Source organism: Copadichromis virginalis, linkage group LG8, assembly GCF_057382275.1.
Source record: "Copadichromis virginalis isolate Kocher_CV1m ecotype Utaka linkage group LG8, C_Virginalis_male_GT1.1, whole genome shotgun sequence".
Lineage (NCBI taxonomy): Eukaryota > Metazoa > Chordata > Actinopteri > Cichliformes > Cichlidae > Copadichromis > Copadichromis virginalis.
Genome location: NC_140625.1, coordinates 8726268 through 8734075, shown reverse-complemented (window position 1 = coordinate 8734075; position 7808 = coordinate 8726268).

The window sequence follows — 7808 nt, the reverse complement described above, 5'->3', positions numbered from 1 at the left end:
CGAGCGAGCAGTGCGTTGTCCGGCAGTGTGGGCTCCAGCTGCGATGGAAGCATCGGCAGTGTGGTTCGCAGACGTCTGCCCATTAAAAGCTCTGCAGGGCTGTATCCGGACTGCAGTGGTGTAGCTCTATAGGCAAGAAGAGCTAGATAAGGATCAGCTGCTTTTTTCAGAAGATTTTTTACAGTCTGCACAGCACGTTCTGCTTCTCCATTACTTTGCGGAAACTTGGGACTGCTTGTGATGTGTTTGAAGCCGTATGCTGCTGCAAAGTCTGTAAAGATTTGACCTGAATACTGTGGTCCATTATCAGACATGAGGACCTCTGGGATGCCGTGACGGGCAAAGAAAGATTTCAGGTGAGTAATGACATCGTTTGATTTTGTCCTGTTTAACAAAGCAATCTCAACAAATCTAGAGTGATAGTCAACAGCGAGAAGGTAAGTTTTCCCTCCCAGCTCGAAAAGATCTGTGCCCACTCTCTGCCATGGGCGGGCAGGGTATTCTGTTGGCATGAGTGGCTCACTGTTATTGTGTCTTTCTTGAATACACGTTTTGCACTTGAGCACCATCTCAGAGATTTGTTGACTCAGCCCGGGCCACCACACTGTTTGGCGTGCACGAGCTTTACATTTTACAACACCTTGATGTCCTTCGTGTAGTTTTTCCAGCACCTCGTTTCTCATTGCTGAAGGAATGACAAGCCGTGTGTCTTTTAACAAAAGGCCGTCTTCAACAGTGAGCGTGGCTCGGTCAGGCCAGTAATTTCGCAGTAAAGGCTCTTGTTTTGCATGTTCTGGCCAGCCTTCGGTGCACATGTCCATGACGCGAGCACACACACTGTCGCTTTTCAGTTGTTCCTTCAGTGTTTGCATATATGATGAACTGACAGGCATGTTTGCTACAATACTGTCGACATATATGTCTGTGCTTTCCATTAGCTCTTTGTCTGACAGGTTCATTGGTTTTTTCAGAGGTGAGCGGGACAAAGTATCTGCTGTCCAGAGCGATTTCCCTGGGGCGTACTGCACAGTGTACGAGTAACGCATGAGTCTCATTCTGAATCGCTGGATCCTGGGTGGCAAGAGATCCAGAGCTTGTCCTCCCAGTAAGGAAACGAGAGGTTTGTGGTCCGTTTCAAGACAAAAATGTTTACCAATCAGGAAATCACGAAAACGCTCACACGCCCATGTAGATGCCAGTGCCTCTTTTTCCACTTGTGCGTATCGTTGTTCTGTAGGAGAAAGGGACCTCGATGCATACGCCACTGGTCGCCATCCTTCTTCCCACAGCTGCAAAAGAACACCTCCGAGACCATAGGATGAAGCATCTGCTGATACTTTAATGTCTCTGTTGGGGTCATACATTGCGAGCACTGGGGGTGAGGTCAGGGCATCTCGTAATGTTTTGAAAGCTCTCACTTGGTCAGTTCCCCAATACCATGCGTTCTTTTTGGAAAGAAGATCTCGCAGGGCTTTGTCTTTTTCAGCTAAATGGGGGATGAACTTGCCCACTTGATTCACCATGCCCAGAAAACTGCGCAACTCTGACACATTAGTTGGCTCTGTCATTTCTGTAATTGCCTCCGTTTTCTTCGGGTCAGGACTGATTCCTGTATCCGCTATGATGTGACCCAAGAAAGCAACCTTGCTCTGGGAGAGCTCGCATTTTTCAACATTCAGCGTTATGCCTGCTTTTTCCAGTCTTTGCAGTGTAGCATGGAGACGGGAATCGTGCTCCTGATGGTTACGTCCCCACACCAACACATCGTCAATGTGACACACCACTCCTTCGAGACCCTCGATGACCTCCGCCATCATGCGCTGAAAGTGTTCGGGCGCTGAGTTGATCCCAAACGGTAGGCGGTTAAAGTGGAACCGCCCAAAGGGTGTGATGAAGGTGGTGAGTTTGGCAGACTCATCGGACAGGGGAATCTGCCAGAAGCCCATGTTGGCATCCAGTTTGCTAAACACTTTGGCTCCTGCGAGCATTCCGAGACTTTGTTCAACCGATGGCAGCACATATTTTTCCCTGCACACATACTCATTTAGTCCGGTAAAGTCTACGCAAAGTCTTAGCCTAGGGCTGTTTTTCTTTGGAACAACAACCATGCCGGCACACCAATCCGTTGGTTCCTCAACTCGGGTAATGACACCAAGCTCTTCCATTCGTTGGAGTTCCTCTTTTACCCTTCCCATCAGAGGCAGAGGAAGCCTTCGCGGAGTTTTGAGTGAGTACGGCACAGCATTCGGTTTGAGTTTAATGTGATAGGCCCGCTGCACTTTCCCTAGACCATTGCAAAGTTTAGGGTAAGTAGTCTTCAGAGTGTCCATTGAAACCGCGTCAACTCGCACCAGCAGGCCAAGAGCTGTAATGGCGGGCAGGCCTAGCAGTGGAGTGCTCAGGTTTCTTACAACATAGACCTTCTCTGTTGTCTGTTTCGCTCCGTAGTTGAGCTGTAGCTTTGTAAAACCTGCAACGTCCAGTGGTGTTTTTCCAGGGCCTAACAAAGGTTTTTCTGGCTGCTGGAGAACTGGTCTGTGTTCGTTAGCAAAAATCTTTGATAAGTCCGAGTCAGCTATTACAGTCACATCTGCTCCAGTATCCAGTTTGAAAGTGATTTTTGCATCTTTCACTTGTATGTTGGCTGTCCACGCCTGGCCGTCACTGGAAACTGAGCCTAGGAAGAAACCTTGCTCCTCTTCCTCCTCAATACTTTGCACTGTCTTGCTTTGTCTGCAGACTCGCTGGTAGTGACCTTTTTTTCCACATAAATGACATTTTGCATCATTTGCTGGGCACTCAGGTTTCGGATGTGGAGAGCCTCTGCACTTGTAGCATTTGTTACTTTGTCTCTTGCTATATTGCTGTTGTGTTTTGACAGTTTTATTTTTGAACATGTTGAACTTTGTTTTGTCGTGCTTTTGTATCACTCTGTCAACTGTTTTCGCATTTACATGCATTACATTTGTTTCACTTCTCAAACCTGACTGTTGCTTTTTGATTTCTTCTGACTGCCTGGCCATATTTATAGCTTTATCCAAGTCCAAGTCTTTTTCCATCTGCATGCGCTCAGACAGCCTCGTGTCGGCCAAGCCCACTACTATTCTGTCTCTTATCAGCTCATCGTGGAGCGGTCCATAGTTACAGTGCTCTGCTAATGCATGCAAGGCAGTCACGAATGCATCAACAGTCTCATTCGGCTCTTGTTTGCGCATATTAAAACGTGCGCGCTCATAAACAACATTTTTCCTGACAATGAAAAAGTTGTGGAAGCTATCTCTCACTTTAGCATAGTCCCGTTGGTCTACATCACTTAACTTTAGTCCTCTCAGGACGTCATCCGCTTCGTCTCCCATACAATATATGAGAGTGTTCACTTGATTTTCCTCCGAGCTCGCAGACAGATTACTTGCCTGACGGAATCTCTCGAAGCGACGGACCCATCTTGTCCATTCGTGTGGTTTGGAAAAATCAAAGGGCTCCGGTGGTTGGATGCTAAACGTAGCGCTGGGAGTGCTAGCCGCGGTGCTAACTCCTGCCCTCGGACGATCGTCTACGTCGTCATTCGGCATTTTGTTTCCACCTTCCCCTTCTCCTCACACTCGGCAGATGTATGGAGTCTTACGAGTCACACAGCACTTCTGACACCATGTGTGATTCTTACTCTGAATCTGAATAAGTACGCGGGACCACTGTGTGCGGTAAGACCATCTCTTTTACTTCCTGTATTACCATCTACCGGCATGCATTGCCAGTGCGTAACACGTAATTACACAATCAAACAGTGAACACATACTGCCCATACAACAAATGTACCAGAGACAATTATGAATACACCACAATAGGTACTTCTGCTAACATGAGATGATAAAGCTAACTCACTAGGTTTCGTACAATAACACTTGTAGGCTTCATATTCTTTCTTGGTGGCTCTCAGTGAAGAAGGAACCTAAAAAAAAAACAAAAAATAGTAATATGTGTGCGTAAGCAAAAGTGTCAAAAATCCATCAGCACTGACAAAAGAATAACTGCATGTTGCTCATAAAGTGACAAGTAAAGGAGATGAAAGCAACAACGTGGTGACCATAAGATAGACAAAAGACAAAAGCACATCCTTGCCCACACACTCACACACAAACCCTCTCCTCCTGTCAGAGTTAAGTATCTCCTGACACGTCAGCAGCACCAATCAATTCCCATTTGCATTGGAGCTAGGCTTCTCATTAAACCGCCGGTCTACTTTTTCTCCCTCTGGGACTTTACATCAGTCTATCACACACTTCATCTCTCTCGTCTTCGTCTTTCTCCTTGGTTTAGAAGTGGTAGTTTAATCCCTGAATCTTTTCATTCAGAGGCAAACACAAGGAGGACGGCATTGATCTGCAAACAAACACTCAAACAGCGAAGGCTATTTTAAGACATAAATGTGCACGCTCGTATCTGTAGCGTGGTAACAGCTTTATTTTCTTCTCAAACCCAGCATCTATGATCCGGGATGCTGACATCTGCGCGCATGTCCCTATCCACCTCACTATTAATGCATTAAATTATCAGCTTGCATTCCATGTGTGATCGATAAGACTATCTCGACGTTGTGCACAGAGTTAACAGAGCTGCTGTGAAACCGAAAGGCTTTATGGAAGCTGTTGCCTGCCACCATTTATATGCACCGCTGCATCACTACAGTCGTCTTGTTGTCTTTTCCACAAAAGTAGTAAATGTGTGTGGGCAGCTACCTGGGAGCAGTGATGTGGAGGCAGCAGGTATAAAGCCGCAGGGGCCCGAGGCGTACAGCGCTCTTCCACTGCAGGGATGGAACGTGTTTAGAGACTAAGACTCTCTGTTCCATTAGCTCAATGAGCATTTCTTTCCACAGTGCCATCCGAAAAAATCCGCTCCACACAAGGTGCATCCTAATTAACAGAGGATTCCTGTAAAGCTTTGGGATTTACCATCAGGTTTGTTGGAAACTGAAACTATTCTGGGTATTAAGCCGAAAGGTGAGTGCTGTGATGTGATAGCAAGATGGGAGGATGGTGAAAGATAATCTTTTGTTAAGCTCTGTTGATTTTCCTTTGTTTACTTTTTAAAATTCATCTAAAATCTGAAACCATCGAGACTTTCTTTCATTTTCTGGAAAAACTAAGCTTAAAATGTGAGCCTCTCTGGGTGACAGGGCCACAGCTGTCCGTTCTTAACAACGAATACGTGCAGTTTACTAAAAAGATCCCAAGCCCAGGGTATTTTGTCATTATACTAGTCAGGCCAACACAAAAGGCTTTAAGAGACCACTGCAGTTCCTTTAGTGGGCACCTGAGGCTCCAACATGGAGTCAGTCTATGTTTAAATGCCCGTGCCATACCATGAAAGCAACATGCTTACATGATCTCTGTGGCTAACGCATCCATTTGATATTGTAAAGCAACAACATCAAACTCATTTTACAGTGTCGGCCATGTACAGCCCACATCTTTAGGTCATTAAATCACTCTGATATATTAATATTAATATAAGATAAAGAAGTGCAATTACATTAGTACATCTTAGTTTTTCTACATTACAAAGAAATGTTGCTGTCGTAAATTAAAGAAATGTACTAGAACGACTATTTGGCTTGTAAAAAAAAACACTGTAAAAAAACAGTATCAATAACTTAATTACTTTGGTGCAGTATAAATGACCATGAAAAACTGTAAAACATAGGAAAATATGGTTAAAAGTCCAAAATTGGGACTGGGCTAGATCTTTGATGGGCTGATTCTGGGCCCCGGGCCTTATGTTTGACACTCCTGTTGTAAAAAACAGCAGTAGTTGGCTCCTGTCCGCTCAGCTTCGCCTCGGTTAAACTACCTTTGGGACCATTTTTTATGAAATTATCTGATAAACTATCCAAGACATTTGTGCTGCAGGTTTTGTGAGGCGGTCTTTGGTGATCTGTGTACTGTTTCCTGATGCTTTAGCACTTCACCTTCTCAGGCAAATATGGTAACTTTTAGTGCCAAAACAACAATATCGTGGCAGGCAGTGTCTATGTATAGCACTGTCCAGGATGGGTATACAGTGGGGCAAAAAAGTATTTAGTCAGCCACCGATTGTGCAAGTTCCCCCGCTTAAAATGATGACAGAGGTCAGTAATTTGCACCAGAGGTACACTTCAACTGTGAGAGACAGAATGTGAAAAAAAAATCCATGAATCCACATGGTAGGATTTGTAAAGAATTTATTCGTAAATCAGGGTGGAAAATAAGTATTTGGTCACCTCAAACAAGGAAAATCTCTGGCTCTCACAGACCTGTAACGTCTTCTGTAAGAAGCTTTTCTGTCCCCCACTCGTTACCTGTATGAATGGCACCTGTTTGAACTCATCATCTGTATAAAAGACACCTGTCCACAGCCTCAAACAGTCAGACTCCAAACTCCGCCATGGCCAAGACCAAAGAGCTTTCGAAGGACACCAGGAAAAGTATTGTAGACCTGCACCAGACTGGGAAGAGTGAATCTACAATAGGCAAGCAGCTTGGTGTGAAAAAATCAACTGTGGGAGCAATCATCAGAAAATGGAAGACATACAAGACCACTGATAATCTCCCTCGATCTGGGGCTCCACGCAAGATCTCATCCCGTGGGGTCAAAATGATCATGAGAACGGTGAGCAAAGATCCCAGAACCACACGGGGGGACCTGGTGAATGACCTGCAGAGAGCTGGGACCAAAGTAACAAAGGTCACCATCAGTAACACACTACAACAGCAGGGAATCAAATCCCGCAGTGCCAGACGTGTTCCGCTGCTGAAGCCAGTGCATGTCCAGGCCCGTCTGAAGTTTGCCAGAGAGCACATGGATGATACAGCAGAGGATTGGGAGAATGTCATGTGGTCAGATGAAACCAAAGTAGAACTTTTTGGTATAAACTCAACTCGTCGTGTTTGGAGGAAGAAGAATACTGAGTTGCATCCCAAGAACACCATACCTACTGTGAAGCATGGGGGTGGAAACATCATGCTATGGGGCTGTTTTTCTGCCAAGGGGACAGGACGACTGATCCGTGTTAAGGACAGAATGAATGGGGCCATGTATCGTGAGATTTTGAGCCAAAACCTCCTTCCATCAGTGAGAACTTTGAAGATGAAATGAGGCTGGGTCTTCCAACATGACAATGATCCAAAACACACCGCCCGGGCAACAAAGGAGTGGCTCCGTAAGAAGCATTTGAAAGTCCTGGAGTGGCCTAGCCAGTCTCCAGACCTCAACCCCATAGAAAATCTGTGGCGGGAGTTGAAAGTCCGTGTTGCTCGGCGACAGCCCCAAAACATCACTGCTCTCGAGAAGATCTGCATGGAGGAATGGGCCAAAATACCAGCTACTGTGTGTGCAAACCTGGTAAAGACCTATAGTAAACGTTTGACCTCTGTTATTGCCAACAAAGGTTATGTTACAAAGTATTGAGTTGTATTTTTGTTATTGACCAAATACTTATTTTCCACCCTGATTTACGAATAAATTCTTTACAAATCCTACCATGTGAATTCATGGATTTTTTTTTCACATTCTGTCTCTCACAGTTGAAGTGTACCTCTGGTGCAAATTACTGACCTCTGTCATCATTTTAGGTGGGGGAACTTGCACAATCGGTGGCTGACTAAATACTTTTTTGCCCCACTGTAAAGTTATTTTGAGCTTGCTAGCTTATTATTATATAGGTCCGTTTAAATTCTGCTACATTTAGATTACATCCAGTAAAGTGAGTACAAATAGAAGTGTAATGGGAAAATAAACATGGATTGTGGGAATATTATAAAAGAAGAAAA